This window comes from Cupressus sempervirens, chromosome 3 (genome assembly GCF_028749045.1).
Source record: "Cupressus sempervirens isolate cs-2001-9-10 chromosome 3, ASM2874904v1, whole genome shotgun sequence".
NCBI lineage: Eukaryota > Viridiplantae > Streptophyta > Pinopsida > Cupressales > Cupressaceae > Cupressus > Cupressus sempervirens.
This window is the reverse complement of record NC_143120.1, coordinates 383,025,894-383,048,576: the sequence shown is the minus strand read 5'-3', so window position 1 is coordinate 383,048,576 and position 22,683 is coordinate 383,025,894. Positions and strand designations below refer to the sequence as shown.

General features: G+C 33.6%; 1 non-coding gene across 1 annotated transcript; it reads left to right on the top strand.

Moving 5' to 3' along the window:
* Window positions 1-21,803: 21,803 nt before the first annotated feature.
* Window positions 21,804-21,884, top strand: LOC149566605 (small nucleolar RNA SNORD24). Its single transcript, XR_016363162.1, has one exon. It is a non-coding gene; the product is annotated as a small nucleolar RNA SNORD24 (small nucleolar RNA).
* Window positions 21,885-22,683: the final 799 nt, after the last annotated feature.

The following is a 22,683-nucleotide window of genomic DNA, read 5'->3' as shown; positions in this document are numbered from 1 at the left end:
ATTCAAGGAGAAGTTTGAAGAAGTTTCTAGAAGAGAAAGGAGAGATGAAATGGTGGATGGATTCGATGAATCTGATCAAACCCTAAGATCTACAGTGATGTTTAAGCAGCAAAAAATCAAAAATACATATTTAAGGAGGTTCAAAGACTAAGCTTAATGAGGTTAGCAGAGCTGGTGAAGACCTAATTAAGGTTGGATTTATTATTGATGCTATTGATTGGAGAAATTGAGCAAAATGATGATAAGAGTTTTAAAGAGATGAAGGTTGATTGCTTAAAGGATTGTCATGCATATCAGAGATAGAAATGACTATGGAGGCTAGTTAGTGGATCAACATGTGAACCGAACTATGATCTATATTTGCAAAGTGAGTTGTATTTTTCAGATCAACCTATTGTTACTTTCTAACAATTGTAATAATTTTGAAATCCTTTAATCAAGGTTAACCTAATAGTCATATGTAAATTGTTTAATCAAGGTGACATTCTAATGGAATGTTCTTAATTCCTCTAACAAGGTCACTCCTAATAGGGTGATTAAATCCGTTAACAAGGTCACATTTGGTAGTGTTTTTAACCTTTAATAGGGTCAACTCCTAATAGAGCTCACTTCATAAGAGTGAAAAATTGGTGACATATTACTAGTGGTTTTTCTCAAATTGGGTTTCCATATTTAATCATATGTCATACTTGTGTGGATGTTATTTAAGATGTTTTATTGTTAATATTTTACATTCTGCAAGTTTGTTACTATTAGGATAGTGGACTACATGTTACTAATCCTTTATTATAGAGACCAAGCTATTGAATGTTTAGATCTGAAGTATTTGAAATGTTTAAAAATTCAATTGGTACATCTAGACCTAAGGATAACTGATTGATCCACCCTCTCAGTTATTCTAAACCATTCTAAAAATTGGTATTAGAGCATTGGTGCTTGTAAAAAAAAATTTAAAGGTACCTAGAGCTAAAAATCAAAATGTAAAAAAAGGGCATGTCAAAGTTGAACAGAGAGAATTTCCCTACATGGCAGAGTTTGATGAAGTTGCATCTAGTAGGAATTGGAGATGGTGTAATACACTATGTGGAGCATGTATATGTGACAATACCCAGTCCATAGATAGCTCATCAAATGAAAGAGAAGCAAGAACACAATCAAGCTATGTTGGAGATTACATCAACCCTTAGCTAAGTTGAGTTTGATGACATAAAGGATTGCACTGCTGCTAAGAAAATGTGGGATACATTGTAGACTATCTATGGAGGACAAAAAAAAATTTTGAGAGCAAAATCAATAAGCTTGAGAGATAAATTTGAGGAAATAAGAATGGTAGAAGGAGAAAATATTGTACAATACTATGGAAGAATCAAAGAGGTAGTAAATATTATAAGAGGATCATATGGAAAGGTTGATGATTAGTAAGGTACTAAAAACCCTACTTCCTATTTATGTTATTAAGGTTTCTGCTATACAAGAATTGAGATGTACCCTTGGTAACAAGTTGAATTTGGAAGGTGTAGTTGGTAGGCTTATTGTTTTTGAATTATCAAACTTTGATAATTTCACTCCTACTTTTATTGAATCTTCTTTCAAATCTCAATTGGTTATCAATAAGAAAGGAAAAGGAAGGTGTTTGAATAGTGACAGTGATGCTTTTGATGATGAACTTGATAGCTTGAAGCATTAATGGCATGAATAATTCCAAGAGGCAAAGGAACATCCAAAGGTAAACTTCCCACAATTTATTTTTTCATGTAACAAAATTGATCATATTGTTGCAAAATGTCCTGACAGAGAAGACAATGATGAGAGAAGGGAAAGAAAGTACAAAGTAAGAAGAGATGACTGAGACAATAGGAGAAACAAAGACTACAAAGACAAAGGTAAGAAATACTGTTACATTCTTGAAAAAGAAACTGATAATTAATCTGAAAGTAATGATGAAGAAGTTGTGTATTTGCTAATGAAAGAATATTCTAATGAGGATGAGAAAATTGCATTAATTTCATACGTGAGTAAAGGTGATAGGTGGATAATTGATAATGGTTATTTACATCATAACACTGGTGATAAAAGTAAGTTTGAAACCATAGAACCATACAAAGGTAGTTGTGTTAAGTTTGGTAATGATGCACCATGTCTTGTGAAAGGTAAAGGATCGATACAATTGACTGATAATATCAAGTGTGAAAATGTTTATTGGGTTGAAGGACTTAACTCTAATTTGTTGAGTATTTCACAGTTGAACAAATTAGGATACAGAGTTGACTTTCATCATAAGAAGGCTAAGATATTTGATGCTTGTAGTGAACTGATTGGAAGTAGAGATCTAGATTTATCTGATGAGATATCTTTGTATGCATAAAATGAAGATGTATGGTTATGGCATAAGAGGTTATGTCATGTGAACTTTGATAATTTTGTAAGCATTAATGTGTAAACAATATCAATTAAGGAAAATGACAAAGTCTAGTTTCAAGAGAAAAACCTATACAACTAACGATACTGACATGTGTGAACCTATTGGAGTGTAAAGCTACTGTGGAGACAAATATTTCATTTTATTTGTTGATGACTATTCTAGAATTATGACTATAATATTTATTAAAGAAAAATATGATGTGTTTCAGTTGTTTAAGTAGTATTTGAACATAGTTTAAAAGGAAACATGTAAGAGTCTGAAAGTTCTTGAGATCTGATAGATGAGAATTTATCTCTGATGAATTCAACATATTCTATAATGATAGAGGAATAAAAAGGAAAATGTTAGCACCTAGGACCCCTCTCCAAAATGGAATAGTTGAAAGGTGAATTAGATCAATCATTGATTGTGCTAGAAAACTGATGATGGAGAAGAATGTGTCACAAAAATACTGGAGAGAAGTTGTAAGTACAATAGTTTATACTTTGAACTAAGTGCAAGTAAAGAAAGGTACAAATGTTACACCTTTTGAGTTATGGTATGGGTATGCACCTAATGTGAAATATTTTAATATTTTTGGAAGAAAATGTTATATTCTAAAGGATATTAGAAATGAGAAATTGATGCTAAAAGTGATGAAGGAATATTCCTAAGATATTCTACTAAGAGAAAAGCTTATAAGTGTTTAAACTCTAACACTAACAAAGTTGTGGAAACCACAAATGTGAAAGCTGATGAATATGTAGAGAGAAATGAAGTTTAATGCGAGACATAACCTCAAGATGGCAACACAATCATTTATGTCAATGAAGGTGTTCCCTACACCTTACTTGAGAAAGAGAATAAAGCTACCAAGAAAATAATGAACAACGAATGTCGAGCAACAACAGGTTGTCGAGCAACAAACTATTGGTGTCAAGCATCAACAGAATGATTCTGAATTATATGAAGTAGATGCCAAACATCAGGAAGACAATGTCAAGAATCTAGAAGCAGAACCATAGATTCAAAATGACCTTGAAACTAATTTTCAAGATGAATCTGCTTAAGGAGAAAGAAGAAAAGAATCTACACTAAAAAAGCATGTGAGAAGACACCATGCACTTGAGAAAATCATTGAAAAAAATGACTCTAGAGTAATGACAAGGAAAAGACTTAGAAATGATACATGTTTACTTTCTGAGGTTGAACCTAAATCAGTAAAAGATGTTTTGGAGACTGAAGATCATATTCAATCAATGAGTGAATAAATTGAACAGATAGAGAAGAACAAAACCTAGACACTAGTACTTAGACCTAAGGACAAGATTGTTATTTGAACTAAGTGGGTATTCACGAACAAGTTGAATGAAAAAGGAAAAATCATAGGAACAAAGCTAGATTGGTATTATGCAAATCATTTGTAGATGCAATGAAGAAGGAATTTGAAATGTCTATGTTTGGTGAGATCAAATTCTTTGTCAATTTACAGGTATATTAGATGAAGCAAGGTACCTACATTACTCAATCAAAATATATCAAGGAGATACTAAAATATTTTGGAATGGAATATTCAAGACCAATTAGCATGCCTATGGCTACATGACATAAGCTATCTAAGAATGCTGATTTAGTTGATGTGATCAAGACATTGTATGGATCAATGATTGGGAAACTACAATATGTTGTTCACAACAGACCTGATATTGTCATAGTAGTTAGGATTGTTGCAAGATTTTATACAAACCCTAAAGAGAATCACATAATGATAGTGAAAAGGATACTGAGATATCTGAAAGGAACCAAAAAATATGGCTTATATTATAATGACAAGTTTGAACTAAAAGTGTACATGGATGTTGATTAGGCAGGCATTTTTAATGACAAAAAGAGTACAAGTGGTGCAGATTTATTTCTAGGGAAAAGACTAGTATCATGGACAAGAAAGAAGCAGAATTGTATTTCACAATCAATAGCTGAAGTTGAATATGTGGCAGCAACAATGAATTGTTCAAATATTGTATGGATCAAGCAACTGTTGAAAGGAATGAAGGAAGAGATCGTTAATCTTGTTGTTATCTATTGTGACAAAACAAGGGCTATAAATATATCAAAGAACCATGTAATGCACAAAAAGACCAAGCATATTTCTATCAAGTGTCATTACTTGAGAGAGCTAGTTCAAGATAAAGAAGTGAGATTGGAGTATATGAACACTAAGGAAAAAATAGCTAATATTTTCACTAAGGCTCTACCTAATGATGCTAATGAGTGTTTAAGAGGTAAATTAGGGATGATTCCACTAGACAAGGCTACTTAAGTTGAGATGGAGCTCTGCATCAAATGAGTTGATCAGAATATATTACAAGTTGATGCAAAAATTCATACTTTAGGAGTTGCGTAAAGTAGTGTAGAAAGAAGAACATAATGTTGTATCAATCGTAAGAAAAGATGACAGCTGGTGAATAAGATTCAAATGTACTGACATGAAGATATCTACATGATGAAGATGTATGAGTAACATGAAGTTTCTTTGGCATTATTGCCAAAGAGGGAGAGTATGTCAATTACCATGAAATAGGGAAACCATGAAGTAGTTACCTATGTAGTAATGAGAAAGATGAAGGGAAGTTATCAATGACAGAGGGAGAGATAATTTATAGTTACCATATGAAGATGGAGTTCTTCAAAAAGAGATGTTACAAAGTGAGAGAATATGGTGTTTCCAACAATACAGAGAAAGTTGATTGATTTCATGATCTGATATGATAAAGGGAGTCTATGTGGTGCATATGAGTGCTGCATGGATGAGAATCAGAATGAAACTGAAAAAGAGAGAATGTTGGACATTGAGATGAAAATCAAAATGAAACTATGCATATTAATGAAGATCTGATAGTGAACATAGAAGGAGATGCTCGAAGAAATTACATGTTTTGAATTGCATGGTAAGTAAAGGTGTTACCATCAATGTGAAAAAGGGAGATTGTTGTAAACTATAGTTGGGACAATTTTTATGTTGTTATTGATGTCAAACCTTATTGGTAAGATAGTTTTCTATCTTATTAGAGTTTCATATCAAGATGATTGACCAAGAGGATTTGAGAGGAGGACATAACAAAAGGACCTAGAAGAAAGGTTGAATTATGAGAAACTACAATGGACACTTAATTAGTTAGACATTGACAAGATAAAGTGATTGTTCAATCATAACCTATGTGAAGAAGATAGTTGTAGTCAAGCCTAGAAGAAGTGATCAAAGAATGACCAAATACATAGGCTTGACTGAACAAAAGAGAAGAAGATTAAGGAACTTGAAGTTTATGTTGAGTGATGCTAGAGTCGACCAAGTGATAGTATAAGCCAAGCAAATATATTGTCGACCAAGTGTAAACATTGATCAAATGACAGTAAATATGTCGAATAGAAAAGTTAGTAGTGATCGATAAATTCAATGATGATCGAGTGTCAGAACACAATGTTGGTTGAGGGACAACATTTGATAGATTGTGAGGAAACCATGATTTCTTCCCGATAGTTGATTTCTTAGAATACGTAAAGCATTTTGAAGATAAGGATGGATGGTATGAAAAATTTAATTCAAGGGAATTCATTTTTTAGCATTTCTATACAAGAATTCGAGGAGAAGTTTGGAGAAGTTTGTAGAAGAGAAAAGAGGAGATGAAATGGTGGACAAATTCGATGAATCTGACCAAACCCTTAGATCTACAGTGATGTTTAAGGGAAAAGGATAAAAATTACCTATTTAAGGAGGTACAAGGGCTAAAATTAATGAGGTAAGTAGAGTTGGTGAAGACCTAATTAAGGTTGGAGCTATTGTTGATGCTATTGATTGGTGATCTTAAGCAAAAGGCTGAGAAGAGTTTTGAAGAAATGAAGGTTGATTGCTTGAAGGATTGCCAAGAAAATCAGAGATAGAGATGACTATAGAGGTCAGTCAGTGGATCAACATGTGAACCAAGCTGTGATTTGTATTTGCAAAGTGAGTTATATTTTTCAGTCAACTTGTTGTTACTCTCTAACCATTGTATTAGTTTTAAAATCTTTTAATTAAGGCTAACCTAACATTCATATGCAAATCCTTTAATCAGGGTATCATTCTAATGAAATGTTTTGAAGTCTTCTAACAAGGCCACTCCTAACAGGGTGATTAAATCCTTTAACAAGGTCACATTTAATAGTGTGTTTTGTAACCTTTAACAAGGTTGGTTCCTAACAAAGCTCACTTCAAAAGAGTGAAAATTTGGAGACATGTTACTGGTGGTTTTTCCCAAATTGGGTTTCCATGTTAAATCCTGGTGTCATACTTGTGTGGATGTCAGTTGAGATTTTTTTACTGTTAATGTTTTACATTTTGCAAGTTTGTTACTATAAGAACAGTGGACTATAAGTTTGTGTTACTGATTGTTTACTATAAAGACCGAGTTATTGAATGTTTAGATCTAAAGTATTTGAAGTATTTAAAATCTCAACCCCCTCTTAGTTATTCTAAATCATTCTAACATTTATTTTAGTTGAAGAAAACCGATTCATCACTTATACAATAACAAATCAATTTCTTCATTTGCAAGATTCATAATTCAAATGCAAATAAACAAAAAAAATGCTTAATACTATTTAAAAAATTGATATGATTTTCAAGATAATCAAATATTATGTGTCATCCATACTTGCCACAATGATGTGAAAATAAATAAATAAATATATCAAATTTGAAAGATAGCATTCCCCTTGTTTATTACAAGAATATACATAATCAATAATTATTCCAACAAGTGGTCTTTGTCAAATGAGGGAAAGATGTAAAAAATGATCTCAATATGAAATACCCAAATGTGAAAGAGAAAACATAAAAAGTGTATGTTACTATTAATAAGGTCTAATTTTTCCATTTCTACGATAAAGAAAATGAAATTAGGGCTAAAGTACACAAAAGATTTGTCAATCTGCTTAAAGTACATAGGAGTAATATATTTAAAGAGATTTTTTGTATTAATTTGTTAGCCTATAGTTTGTTGGGTGAGCCTACCACAAAGCCATTTGAGACATTTATTTCAATTGTAGCCATTAAATATATTTTCATGCGAAAACAAAGAAAATATTCATTGTTTCCACCTAAAAATAATAATTTCACATACAATGAAAGTAAATTGAAAAAACAAATTGCAAATAATAATTGGGAGAGTAAAAATGAAACTAGAAAGTGATGTATAGATTTTAAAAATTTACAAATTCTAATAAGGAACTAATCTACTCTTGAAGCTCTAGACTTTATTGAGCTCACAAAAATAGTAACTAGATCAAATGTTTAAAGTGATTTTTGTAGACACAGCTAATCCTCTTATGTTCCTCGATATGCAAAAAGTAATATGCACCAACAACTTATATCACAGTTAAGATCTCTCTTCAACTTACATTCTTACTCAAATTTCATGATTTAAACAATCTTCTTAGGAACATCCTTGTGGATTTGCAACTGGTTCACAACATTGATGAATTATTGATGAAATTGGATGGTCTAATGCACACGAGCCTTCTTAAGGTTTTTGATGTCTTCAATGATGTTCTTTGTATCATTCTACTCATATTTAGCTTCATCTTTTGAAGTAGGGGATACAAGGAGGCATAAGTGGGATAAACTTAGCTTAAACCTACTAACACCCTACTCAGAGTACACATAGAAGCCAAACATGGAATTGTAGTAAAGAGACTATTGAATTCATAGATTTCTGATTGATTTTTTAAGCTAACATCAACCAACATGCTTGGTTGTGAGGCCTTTCAAGTTGCGGCCTTACACAATGAATTACAACATTGGATTCCAAATATGGAGTCTTTGTCTCCTTTCTACTAATCATGCTACTTCATGCTATCATCATGTCAACTTTCCTACATCAAATTCAAGTGATTATATAACCAGGTCAGTCACAAGTCGACCAGTAAAGCATTTACTTAACATTTAGGTCCAACCTTATAGATGTAAACCATAACCCAAGCAATGGGTGTCAGTTGTTCACAGGCTCTTAAGAATAGGTCCAAACACATTTTAGGATTCAACTCCTAACTGCGCAACATGCCACATCATCATAGGAAATTGTGCCTGATCAAACAACACACCTTGCAAGATGAAATCAATAGAAGGTGATCAGAAAGAATGACACAAGACTTGAGAAATATGATAGGTCAGCATTTGTGCTCTTTGGAAAAGGATTGGAAATAGGCCCTCAATAACATGCTATGTATGTATAGCACAAACTCTAAGTAGCAATAGCTACGCTACAAATAGAAAATTGGTACGTAAAACAAGAAACATTTTTGGGTGATGCAAGATTTCTCATTAACCCAAGATGCTCCTACATCAGTCACCTAGGGTAAGTAAAGAAATGATATCCACATTAAGCAACCCTGATGCTCTGACCTAAATCATAAAGATCCAACTCAACTTGTGTTATCCATGTAGTCTCTTCCTTTGGTGCTCATACTTATTTTGCTATCAAAACCTTCTCAGTGATGGCATCTCTATTCTTAGGATATTTTAGGTTATCTTTTAGCTCCTCATCTACTTCAAAGTACTGAAAGATGTCTGCAATATTGAATATAGATGAATATCCATGTCTTTAGGTAATTCAACTTCAAAAGCACTACCACTATCAATTTTCCTCAAAATCTTACAAGGACCAAATTTATTTCTCTGTAGGTCACTATAAGTTCCAATTGGAAATCTATTTTTCTTCAAATGAACTATCACTTTATCTCCAACCTCAAAAGATTTCTCTTCTTCCTTTATCTTTTCTTTGTTTGTATTCAAGGTCATTGTTCTCCAAATTATGTCTCACTTCATCATTCAAAGCCTTCATGAAATCTGTAAATTCTTCAACTTCAACACTTCGCTTCACCTCAGTAGTCAAATCCCTTAATTCAGTAGTCCCTTTAAAATTCAATCCATTAACAATCTCAAAAGGTGTCTTCTTGGTACTTCTTTTCACTGAACTATTATATGTGAACTATGTTTATGCTAGAATCAAATCCTAATTACCAGGTTTATTTCCAACCAAACATCTCAACAAGTTCCCCAAACTTCTATTCACAACCTCAATTTGTCCATTAGTCTATAGATGAAATGTAGAACTGAACTTCAACTCTATATCCATTTTTCTCCAAAGTGTTCTCCAAAATTGACCAATAAACTTAGTATCTCTATCTAAACAGTAATCTTAGGCAACTCATGTAATCTCACTATCTCTTTTAAGAATAATTGAGCCACATGTACTACATCAAATATCTTCTTACTAGGTTTGAAATTAGCCATCTTTAAAAGTTTGTCCACTACTACCAGAATAGAATCCTTACCTCTCTGAGTTCTAGGAAAACCAAGAACAAAGTCCATGCTGATATCTTCCCTAGGTTTATTAGAGGTATAGGCAGTGGTGAATACAATCCCAAATTTTGACTAACTCCTTTTATTGTTTGACAAATTCTACAACTTCTAACCATCCTATATAAATTCTTATAAATTTGAGGCCAAAATTACCTATCAAAAATACACTTCAATGTCCTATAAATTCCAAAATACCCAGCAAGTCCACTATTATGTTTCTCCTTCATGATATTATTTCTCATAGATCCTCTATATATGCATAACTAAGTTCCCTTAAACAAAATGTATTCTTGAATGAAATAATTAGTCCACTTATTCTGCTCACTCATCCACTAGTTCTTACAAGCTTTCCAAGGTTCAACAAACTCGGGATCAATTTCATACAAATGTTTCAGATCATCAAAATTGAGTACCTTAACTCTCATTTTTGTCAGCAAATTTCTTCTCTACACAGGAAAAATTTTGCAAGTACTCAACCCACTTCATTTGTCTCTAAGTCAACTTGTTATGACTTCCCAAATACTACAAAACTTTATGGTCAATGAACAACACAAAATCTTTAGGCATCAAATAATGTCTCAAATTTCTTCTTAGCTTGAACAATAGCATAGAAATCCTAATCATAAATTGAATATCTTTTCTTAGCACTATTGAACTTCTCACTATAAAAAGTTGCATGTCTTCCTTCTTGACATAAAACAATTCCAATGGCCACTTCCACTAGCATCACAATCAACTTGAAAAAACTTTATTGAAATTAGGCAAAGCAAGCATAGGAAATTTTGTTACTCTTTGTTTCAATATTTCAAAAACTCTTATGTGCTCCATGTGTCCACTTGAAATCCTTTTTGTCACCTTGTAGTTTTGGTCATAACATTACATACTAGACTGAAATTTATTATGAACTTCCTATAGAAACTTGTCAATCTATGAAATGATCTAACTTCTCCAACATTCTTAGGTGTAGGCCAATCAAGAATAATTTTTACCTTTTCAAGATCCATCTTCAAACCATCAATTGAAATGAAAAAACCAAGATACACAATCTCCTCTTTCATGGAAGAACATTATTCAAATTAATTAGCAATTTCTCCCCATTCAATCTATGTAATACTTGTCTAATATGCTCAAGGTGTTATTCTTTAGTCTTACTAGATAATAGAATGTCATCAAGATATACAACCACAAATTTGCCCAAAAAATATTCAAAATTTCAATCGTCAGCCCCATGAAAGTACTAGGTGTATTAGTTAAACCAAAAGGCATAACCAACCATTCATATAAAAACTCATTAGTCTTAAAAGTAGTTTTCCGGTCATCTCTTTCTCTAATTGTACTATGATAGACAATTTTCAAGTGAATCTTTGTAAAATACTTTTCTCCACTCAAACAATCCATTGTGTCATCCATCCTAGGCAAGGGAAACCTATACTTCACAATGATCTTATTAATAGCTCTGGAATAATGCATATTCTCCATTCTCTATTTTTCTAGTGCTAAGGTACTACACAAGGACTCAAACTTTCTCTAATCATACCATTTTCCAAAAACTCTATTCAACTTAGCATTTTCATCAAGTGTCATTCTATGTGGTGCTTTATTAGGAAAACTAGCTCTATGTATCAAGTCCATACAATGACTAATACTTCTCACAAGAGATAACCCATCAAGTACATTATCATAAATAATGTCTTGAAACTTCTCCAACAAAGATTCAATCTCATGTGCATGTTCTAGTGCATCTTGTTTCTTAGTGTTTCTAGGAATCAAAGAAAAATAAACCTTATGTTCTTTCACATCTTTAGCAAACTATTTTCTTTCAACCAAGCATACTCTAACTATGGTACAGTGATTCTCATTGGGATTTTCTACCAAAGGTAACAAAATTTACCTCTTCCCATCAACCCAAATAGTATATTAATTCAATCTACCATCATGCAGAGCTTGTTTATGATACTGCCAAGGTCTACCCAATAGAATATGACAACAATCCATAGGCATAATATCACACAAGACTTCATCACGATAATTTCAGCTTCGAACTTAATAAGGCATTGCTCACTTATAAGTAATTTATGCTCCTTCTAGGTCCAAGCAACATGGTAGGGTTTAGGATGTCTCAATCTCTACAGCCACAACTTGTTAACCAGTTCCTCAGATATTGAATTATTAAAACTTCCACTATCAATGATTACCTTGCAACACTTTCCAACAATCCTACATCTGGTCCTGAACAAACTTCTCCTCAAAACAGGTTCTTCTTCAACTTCCTCATTCCACAAAACTCTTCTTATCATTAGGTTCTCACCATGCTCAGGTTTATTAGGTGTTTCATGTACTTCTTCACAGGCCAAAGTATTTTTACTACTACCTCCAATCTTTGTGCTAGACTTATTGCATTCAAAAGCTATATGTCCTTCTCCACAATTGAAACAAGTTCCTTTAAACCAAGATATCGCTTCTCTCTCACCGCCATCGTTATTCCTAGAGTGACCAGTATAGCTACCTCTAGTGTAATTACCCCTTTTTCCATAAAGTTATTTCAATTATGCCTTTCCTTTATCTTGCATTTCTTTGTCAGATCTGCTACCTTCTCCATAGGTTCTGCCTCTGCCTCTTTGAATCTACCACCTCTTCCTTTGTCTTTGATCATGTTTCTTTGCCAATATTTCTTCAACTTTCAAGACGTACTGATATGTTTCTTCCACACTATTCATCTTAACATAACTAATCTCATCTTGAATAGATGCCCTCAAACCATTCATGTATCTAGCTACTTTTTCAACTTCATCATCAACATGTTCAGATCAAATATCCAATTTGTTAAATTCCTCAGTACATTCATTTATTCTAATGTCCTTTTGTCTCAGATTCTCCATTCTTCTCAATGGGTTAACTTGATAATCTACATAAAGGAACTTCTTCATTTTGCTAATCATCTTTGCCCATGTCTTGATTGTTTCTTATCCTCTTTTGTCTTTCAATGTACAAGTGCTCCCACCAAAGTGAACTATGACCCTTCAACTTTGTGACTGTTATCTTTGCCTTCTTATTATCAAGGGTGGTTGCATACTCAAAGTACTAATCCATCTCCAAGATTGAACCCAATACTGCATTAGTTTGAAGTCTTCCATTGTAGCAAACAACTTCAACAACAAGTCTAGAATTTTCCCTAGACAAGACTCTAATAAGTCTTTCCTCATCTTGTTCCACCTCAAGTTCAGGGTTAGGATAAGGTGTTGCTTCTTCACCATCACTAACATCCTCAAGATGTACAACTCTTCTCTAGGTTCTCTCCACAGCTTCAAGTCTCACTACAATCTGCCTCAACATGTCCATTATAGCACTGTCTACATTTCCTCTACAACGAACCATTTTGGCAATAGTTCCTACAAGATCACAACCTTCTACAAGTTAAAGGTCAAATTTCAGATCTAACACCCTACAACAAATACAACTAAGGTTCTTTACAATCCAATTCACAAAAAAGAATCCAACTCTAATACCACCTAACACAAGGGATATGAGAAGGCATAAGTTGGATAAACTCAACTTAAACCTACTAGCACCTTGCTTAGAGTGCATACAAAAGCTAAGCATAGAATTGCAACAAAGAGACTATTTAATTTGTAGATTTGTCAATTGATTTATTAAGATAACAACCAACATGCCCAACTGTGAGGCCTTCTGGGTTGTGGCCTATAATGAACTACAACATCAAATTCCAAATGTGTAGTCTTTGTGATTCAGAGTCATTGCAGAGCTGGAATGCATAACCGTTGCAGAGTCATTGCAACCATGAGCCATTGCAGCCCAAAACTAGCTCAATCTGCTATAGTCAATGCTAAATGTCCTCATCCCTATGTGTCTCTCCTTCTGAATCAGATCCATGAGCCAGAGTGAGCTAGTGCAGAGCCATGATGCAAAGATGGCTTTTGTTGAGATAGTTCTTTTTTGTCTTTTCTATCACCGTGTTATAGAGCCGTTGCCTTAGATGTCGTGATGCAAACCCGTTGCAACCATCATGTGAATCATGAGTGATGGTTAAAACATTCATTGTTATACAGATTCTGAAGGTTTGTTCTCATTGCCCTACCCACCATTGCAAAGTCATTCCTTCTCTTTGCAATGCTTTACTTTGTTGGGATCTTCTTCGTTGGTCTTCTTCGCTGGTGTCTCCTATTGTTAAGGTGAGTCCACTCGTTCGCTACCATACCCTAGCTATTTTTCATTAGTCCCTAACTTAGAGTGGCAGAGAACCATTGGTGCACTAGTGTCTACGGGTTATTTGCAAATTCTTTGACAAATTGTCAATTGAAAGTTATGTAACAACAAGATCCAGCGGAGGGCACATTTCTTGGACGAGTGCAAGTTTTTCTATCTATTATGGATCCCCAATCTAACTCAATCACATTCCATCAAATAGTTTCTCGCTTGACAAAAATGGAGACTAATCACAAGGCCCTACAAAATGCAACTCTTTCATCATCCTCACTCTCTCAGTCTTGTTGATAGGTTGATTAAGGTTAAATCTGAGAATCAATCTCTCTGAGGTATTGTGCAATCCCTACATGAGACACTTTCAGAAACACTAACTGATTTGAAGAGTCAACTTGATTGTCATATGCAAAAGAACCTGGATGTACCTACAAAGCTAAGTATAGCTAGTATGGATATTGTTGAACTCAAACTTTGAATGATCAATTTGTAATCGTCCAATATCAACTGAAGAAGAAACAATTTGAACTCGATAACAAACAATCCTCCTTGAAAATTGAAATAAAACAATAGTTGACATCATGGGCATCTATTTGTAACAACCCCTTCTCCACTTCCACTTCTCTCTTTGGAGTGGGGAAGCTGGTCCAAACTAAAATAGCAGATTAAAAGGTCAGGCACACCCATGAGCTCAACTTGCAAGTTTGTGGTCTCCCTCTTCCTCCTTCTTCCAAGCCTCTTGCGGCAGGTTACTCTTTCCTCAAGGACCAATTGGATATCACTAATATCACAATAGATTGTGCCTGTGTTAGGCATGATAGCACCCTCTTTATCCAATTCCTCTCACTTGTTGATCACCTTCAAGTTCTTAGGGCAAAGAGGAAGCTTTCCCTCTCTCTGCCAAGATTTATCTTGATGAGGATCTTACTAGATCACAAGTGACATAACTTAAGCAGGCTCGGGTTCTTGTTATCGCTGCCTAATAGGAGGGTAAGTGGACAGTGATCACAAACCTCAAGGCGGTGATTCGAGACACTTTTCATGTAGTTTGGGAGTTAAGGTCAGCCTCTAAGACTAATTGATGTGCACAGTTTGTATAGCTTCGCCACACACATATCCTCACTCTCTCTTCGTCTATTGCTTGACTTTATTCTTGTTCTTTCACAAATATTGTTTGGTGTTCTTTTATCGACATGTTTGGTGTTTTGTCTAGTGCTATCTTTTTGGTTGTAAGCTTCCAATCCCATAGACCTGCATTGTGGTCTCTCATTGGACATTAATATATTTGTCTTATCTTATCTATTGATCATGCTACTTCATGCTATCATCTTGTCTACTTTCCAACACTAAATCCAAGTGATTATATAACCAGCTAGGCCACAAGTCAGCCTATCAGACATTTAATTACTATATAGGTCCAGTCTAGGAAATGTAAACCATAACCCAAGCAATGGGCATCAATTGTTCACTCGCTCTGAAGGATAGGTCCAAACACACGTTAGGAGTCAGCTCCCAATTGCACAAGGTGCCACATCACCACAGGAAACTATGCCAAATAAAATAGCACACCTCACAGGATGAAATCAATAGGAAACATCGACCAGAAAGAAAGGCTCAGAACTCAAGAAATGTGACACATCAACATTTGTGCTCTTAGGAAAAAGGACTAGAAATAGGTTCTCAATAATATGCTAACTATGCATAGCACAATACTCAAAGTAGCAACGTCTACATAGAAAACGAGAAACAAGAGGAAACAAGTGCAGAAAATAAGAAATATTTTGGGTGATGTGAGATTGATCATTAACCCAAAATGCTCCAACATAATAGGTACAGAAAATAAGAAATATTTTTGGGTAATGCAAGATTGATCATTAACCCAGGATGCTCTTGCATTATCTTTTCTCCTATTAAACAACACTCAGCATAATCCTTTAAACTAACCCTTGGATAAAGTATTGTCATCCCACAATTAAGTATTTAAATTACACTGTTGTTGATGCCTCGTTTGAATAACATGTTGTAAAACGTTTTCGAGTACCTCCATTTGAATCGGTTTGATCAAGAAATCAGAGGCACCGAGTGTTATCCCTCACATTACTCGTGCTAGATGGTTAGTGGAACATGGTATAAGTAGGTTGAGCACTTTAGTCTTTGGATGGTGTTGGGTTGTTGATAGTGCACATTACGCACAAAGTAGAGTGGTGGTACAATTGGTGCATTCTAACAAATACGTACTTAAGCCATCTCTATCAGACAAGGTTAGTCATGCTACCATAATGGCACAGAGCTAGCACTCCCTTTTAACATATGCTACCTCTTTGTGTATTATTTGTGATTGACTGACCACTCCTATCGTACTTATACAAGAAAAATTAAAAAAAAGGAGAATATTTAGTTACATATCACAAAATCATAATTTGAAAACCATTCTGAAAATTGAAACATTTGAGTATTTAACATAATATTACTAACCTTAATGAAAGGAGCCAAGCAGTTAGTGGTACAGCTTGTGTTTGAAACGATGTTCAAATTAGATTTATACTCATGCCTCACATTTTGTATACAACATTAGAAAATGATTCACTTTAAGCTCTAAGATTCTATAGATATAGATTCCCTCCTAATCAACTATACAATAAAAAGACTTAAATTGCTCAAATTTTACAAACGTCAAGATTTTTGGTACATTGGAAGGGACTCAAAGCTTTGAAACACTTAAATCTATAACTTGCCTTTTGTTAAATAGTAAATTATTAATAAACTCGTCAAAAATGAACAACTACACTATAACTTGAACATGATTTATTGCTATAAAAAAGGAATGCTCTTCCTCATTTTTTATATATATGGTGGCCAAACTCAGATAAATGCACAGGTCCATGTTAGTCGATAATACATCATAATTACAGTGATACTTATCTCTAAGATTTAGTCAGATGGTGACGAAATGTTGAGGAGAATCAGATGGAAGACAACCTTGACATCCTCCTTCTCCGCAGAAGCATATTTTGACATAAATCTCTACTACTCTTGCACCAGAAAAATCTATAGAGTCATTTGAAGATAGAGAATTGTCCCATTTAAGCCCAACCATTTCATGCACTAGTTGTGATTCGCATATACGTTGCTCACCTTTATCTTAGTCGGAGAGATAGAAGAGTAAGCGACTAGAGGGAGAATGCATCCGGTGACTAGAAACAGATGTTAAGGTTAGAGGAGGAACGTTATGATATTCATGGAAAGGGTTGGTGACGTACGAGCTTTGTAGATGAGTATGTAATAGATGAAAAAATGAAATGGTTGCGTAGGAGCCTCCAGATGGACCTAGAATAAGGACCAAGCCACGAGAAAGATGAAGAAAATCGATACCACTATCCACCTCTTCCTCTTCATCAACATAGCTATTCAGATGCAGTTTTCCTCTGCAAATCCATCAATTTCCCTTTATACATGATCCATAGAAGAGAAAACAATGATAAAAAGCAACAACAATGATATGAAGCAACCCTTGCTCATAATGAAAATATGTCTTCTTGATGAATAAGAAGTCAAGAAATTCATTTGTTGAATACCCCAATTCAATTGCCTTGCCATGGCATAAAAAACACTTTACAACAACACAAAATCACTTCGTTTAAAATGACATTGGATAATAGAAAATGAAAGGTGGGAGGCATGCTTTCTGCACAATGACAGAGGTAATATTTGAATAGATTAATTTGGTTTTCATGTCAATAATAAGGCATGGCACAATTAAACTTCTACAAATTGCAGTCCAACTTACATGTCGAACCTATCCCAAACCATACAAATTTTTGACCTGCTTTCAAATCCACAAAGCAAGAGTAAAATTGTATGGCAATTATTGCACTATTTCAAATTTGTGTTTTGCAGTACAGTGCGTAAGAGAACAAATGCTAAGGGTTTTGCATGGGATATCTATATAATAATTATGATTTGAAAACCAATTTCTTTAACTAAAACCCATTTTCCAGTAGTTGTTTATCAGTGTGAAACAACTTCGAATTGCAAACAACTTCAAAGGGAAAGTCTATCAGCTAAATAATGTGATAATCTATTGTATGAAACAATAGGTTATTGTAGATTATAATAGCAAAAGATGTTCGATTGAAATGAGTTGATTTTAAACAATGGGTTATTGTAGATTATAATAGCAAAAGATGTTTGATTGAAATGAGTTGATTTTACCATTTGATTGTGGTGTCTAGTTCACCATCGTCGCTATTCCTCAAAAAGACAACAAACATGCATGTGGCATTGATGTTGTGACCATATTTAACCTAAGTTGCTGAGAAATGAGAATGGATATTTCATTAAATAGCTATACAAGAAGTCAATTGGTATACACTAAGTTGATAGCTAGATTTCACCAAAACATTTAATCTCATAGTAACTTGTATGCAAGGTGAAAGTGGTAGCCATGATAGAGTGGCTAAAATTGCATACCAAGGTCATTTCTTTTAATGTTTTTAGGCTTGTCATGACAAGATTTTACTCTTGTACAATTACTAGTGGATAATATATAAATTGGTAGATTACTTTATCCTAGCCTATCATAGCCTATCACCACTACCAATCATTCTTATGATCCAATTTCAATGTCCACATCTAGACTTCTATTACCTTACATCTCAGAGTTTAGGTATCATAGATTTAAACCCAAACTTTTAAAATAAATTTGTGTGATAGGGTAGTGTATCTAAAGAGTAGCTCTAATTTCAAAGAATTGCAAGGTTGAAACAAAAATGTTGTGGATACAACAAATTAGATCAACCTTACATCACCGTAGGAGTTTACAAAATCTTGTGTTGCTCTTGACAACAGTTTTCAAATTGTCTCATTGATCACATGACTTGCAATTTAATAGATTTCTTCAGTCATGTGCATAAGCATCATTATCAATTCAATTCTAGTTTCAAATTACTAGTAAAAATACCTAAACAAAAACTAATCAAATCATACCCACAAATGATTAGTTTGGTTCCTCACATTAATTGAAATCTACAATCACGAATACAAACAAGTTCCAATTAACAAAAATTGGGCAAATCATATATCCAAAAACCCTAATTGATTCCTAACATTAATTTAACAAATGCACTCGTGAAAGTAAAGCAAAATTTTCGCATTAGCAATTCCTCGCATAAATTAATATATGCAGCAAAGTTTCACAATTTAAATTCCATATTGGCGACACTTGTCTTAAAAATTCTAGAATTCTAGCATCATAATGATGTACTAACAAAATTTATACAATGATTTCTCCAAAGAAATTTGAGAAAAGTAGAACTTGTATGAAATTTAGTAGATTTTTACATGAATTATTTGATATGAACCCCAAATTTTAAATAAGTATTTTTGAAATAGAACCTGCTACTAAAACCAATCAATTAGGGCCCGTTTGGCAAGTGGAATACAAGTGGAATTGGGTTTACTAAATTCCAAAAAAGATTAATGTCGTGTTTGGGTGCATCAAATGGGTGTTAGGAATAGGGTTTTGTATTCCATTTTTGCCCCAAAAATAGGCTTATTGTATTCCACCAAAATAGGTGGAACAGGAATAGTTATTCCTATTCCAATCTTTACTTTTCCACATTTGATAATTTCGTCGGGTCTGCCGCTTATATTGCATTTTAATTTTTCACATTTGGTCTGCCACAACATTTCAAGGGTTTTGGATTATAGGGGTATTTCACAACATTTCGAGGGTTTTGGAGTGCAGGGGTTTTCATCTGCAACATTGCCGCTGCTACTTCCAACAATAGATTTTTTTTTAAGCAATTATTCTATTAGCAAATGCAAGGGTTTAGTTAATGATATTATGAGTATGAATATCAGATTTTGGCCAGTGATCGGCTGTGAGACTCATCAAATTAACACCCAAGGTAAAGCTCATGACATCAATATCCAACTGAGAGAGCTTCTCTTTTAAGGAGAAATGAAGGATTGAATCTTGTCGTCAAGAAAATGATCCCCTACCCTACAATCTTAGTTTTCTCCTCGTCCACAACTACGAGTAGCTCATTCAACTCTTCTCTTCTCCCCTTGTATCTTGGTTTGCACAAAAGGTTACTAGTGTTTTTGCTTATATATTTCTCATAGATTCTTCTATCTGAAAACTATATACCCTCTCTGACATATTTGTTTTCCCTTTGAATGTTGTGTGCCAACCCGAGCCAAAGTGTCTTTCTTGTCATGTGATGTTTCACTACATTTTTTATTCCTAAGTAAGGTAGTATGACACCTACAAATTTATTTCCCATTCCTTATTTTGCTCGATTTGTCATGTGATGTTTCACTGCATTTGTTATTCCTGAGTAAGGTAGTATGACACCTACAAATTTATTTCTCATTCCTTATTTTGCTCGATTTATCAGCATGAAATTCTATGTGACTTACTTTCAATTCGTTATTTGTTGTATAAATTGGTTATTTACTTTCAATTCGTTGTTTGCTATATAAATTGCCTTCAATTTGGTATTTGCTGTAAAAAAACTCTTCCCATTTGGTATTTTATGTGCTTGGCCCAAAAGATTTATTTATTCAGAGAAAACTATTGTTCATGTTCCTCCTTAGTCTTAATTAGTTTTTATGTAGCTAAATTATTTTCTTAACCATGGTGAATCAATTGTTTAACTAGCATATTTTCAAAGAAATTGTTATTTAAACTATTAAAACTGTTCTTCTAGATATGATGTAGTATGTACTAATGTTGGTAATGTTTTTAGAAATGAAATTTCCTATATGGCCTAATCATTTCAATCAGATAAATTATGATAAGACCTAAAATAGAGGATCTCAAAAGTTGTGTAGCATCCAATACTGTAATAAATCAATTGTTATTTTTTTAAGTCCTCTAATAAAATTATGAACCACCAACCGCATTCTCAATAACAAAGAACCAAAAAAAACATAAAAAATAGAATTTTTGTATTGCTTTGGGCGAGCACTAGTCCCTACCTTGTGCGAAAATAATGTTCAGATTTTGGACGGAGGATGTAAAACATAATTATTCTCTGTTTTAAGAAGATAGTCAAAACAAAAACTTAATTTAAATCTCATATTTTTTAAATCCGCTTCATTAATTATGTTGATCCATAAACAAGTTACAATTTCAGATCAAAATTAATCATAACTAAAATATTTTTAAATTAAATCACAAACTAGTTTTAATTTATAATGAGCTATTACCATATTAGAAGAGTGCATAGCAGCACTATAAGCTTTGGTTTTTGGCATCTTAATGTGATGAGCTTATTTACTATTTTAATTAAGAAGTTGATGGTTCCTAATGATATTTGACTTAATTTATGCCCATTTTTAAATTTTATATCATGTTTGTCTATGTGTGAGGAGCTTTTCTAGGCACATCATCTTGCCTAGAGATTAGTCATGGAATACTGTTTTGAGTTGCCTTCAGCCATATTTTAGCTCTCTAGAACTGATGTATATACCCATTTTAATGCGCAGGGGCAATATTACTTAATATTTTCTAATTGGAACTAATGTATATTGGGTTTGTGGTGTGCCTGAATGACCAATGCCACATTTTGTTTGTGCATCTACCCTCCTATATTTGTGGGAAGTTTGTTTTTGCTATGTTGGTGTACCTGAATGACTAATACTGCATTTTGTCTATGCATGTTATCCTCTTATGTTTGTGGCAAGTTTTTTTTTCCTACTTGTTGTTATTTTCAATTTAATTTGTTGAGTAGGGTTTTCAGTGGTAATAATATATGTAGATAATTAGAGGCTCAAAGAGACTAATGATGTAAGACAATATTTTCTACTCTTGATGCTTTGGGAATTTGATGATAGCTAACCACCAAGATCTCTGAGGTCATTTTAAGTGCTAGTATATAGTAATTGCTAAAGGAGGGTTCACAGCTGTTATTAATTAATTATTGAAGCTAATATTCCAAAATAGGAGCAGCTCATGTTGGGGACTAGGTTGAATTTAAAAGGATTTTTTTTTATTGCATCTAAAGTTGCCCATCTACTCCAAGCATAGGCAAACTATTTATACCAGATTCTTCAATCTTGTCAAGTTCATTTGTGTTATTATATCAATTGCTTTGGGTACTGCTATAGATGATCATTTATATTAGATTGTGGCATTGTTTGGAAATTTATTGAAATTCGTTTGTTCTTTTCCTTGTAATAACTCTGCAGTAATGTTCTTAATACCACATACAAATTATATGGGAATATCAAAAAATAACTCCATTAAAATTTTATAGGGCATTCGATGGATCCTACTACTAATGTCTAAGTTTACGAAAGCATTGTTAGGAAGATCACACTCTTGCGTGTACTCTCCATTTTGCTTGCAGCCCAAGTGGTATTCGTAGTAGCAACATCAGAATATGCTAGAAGACAAAGGCGCAAGAGAAGAAGGGTTGCTTGTCCTTTTTATAAACGTATTATTTATTCCAATGAGACGGATTGCCACAACCAAATACACATGACTAGAGGAGCATTCTTCAAACTTGTCAATATTCTAAGGGAGAAAGAGAGTATTAAAGATATGATAAACATGAAATTGGAAGAACAACTAGTTATGTTCCTACATACTCTTGGCCACAATCTTAGGAATCATAAGATTGGCCATAACTTTGGTCACTCAGGAGAGATAGTGAGT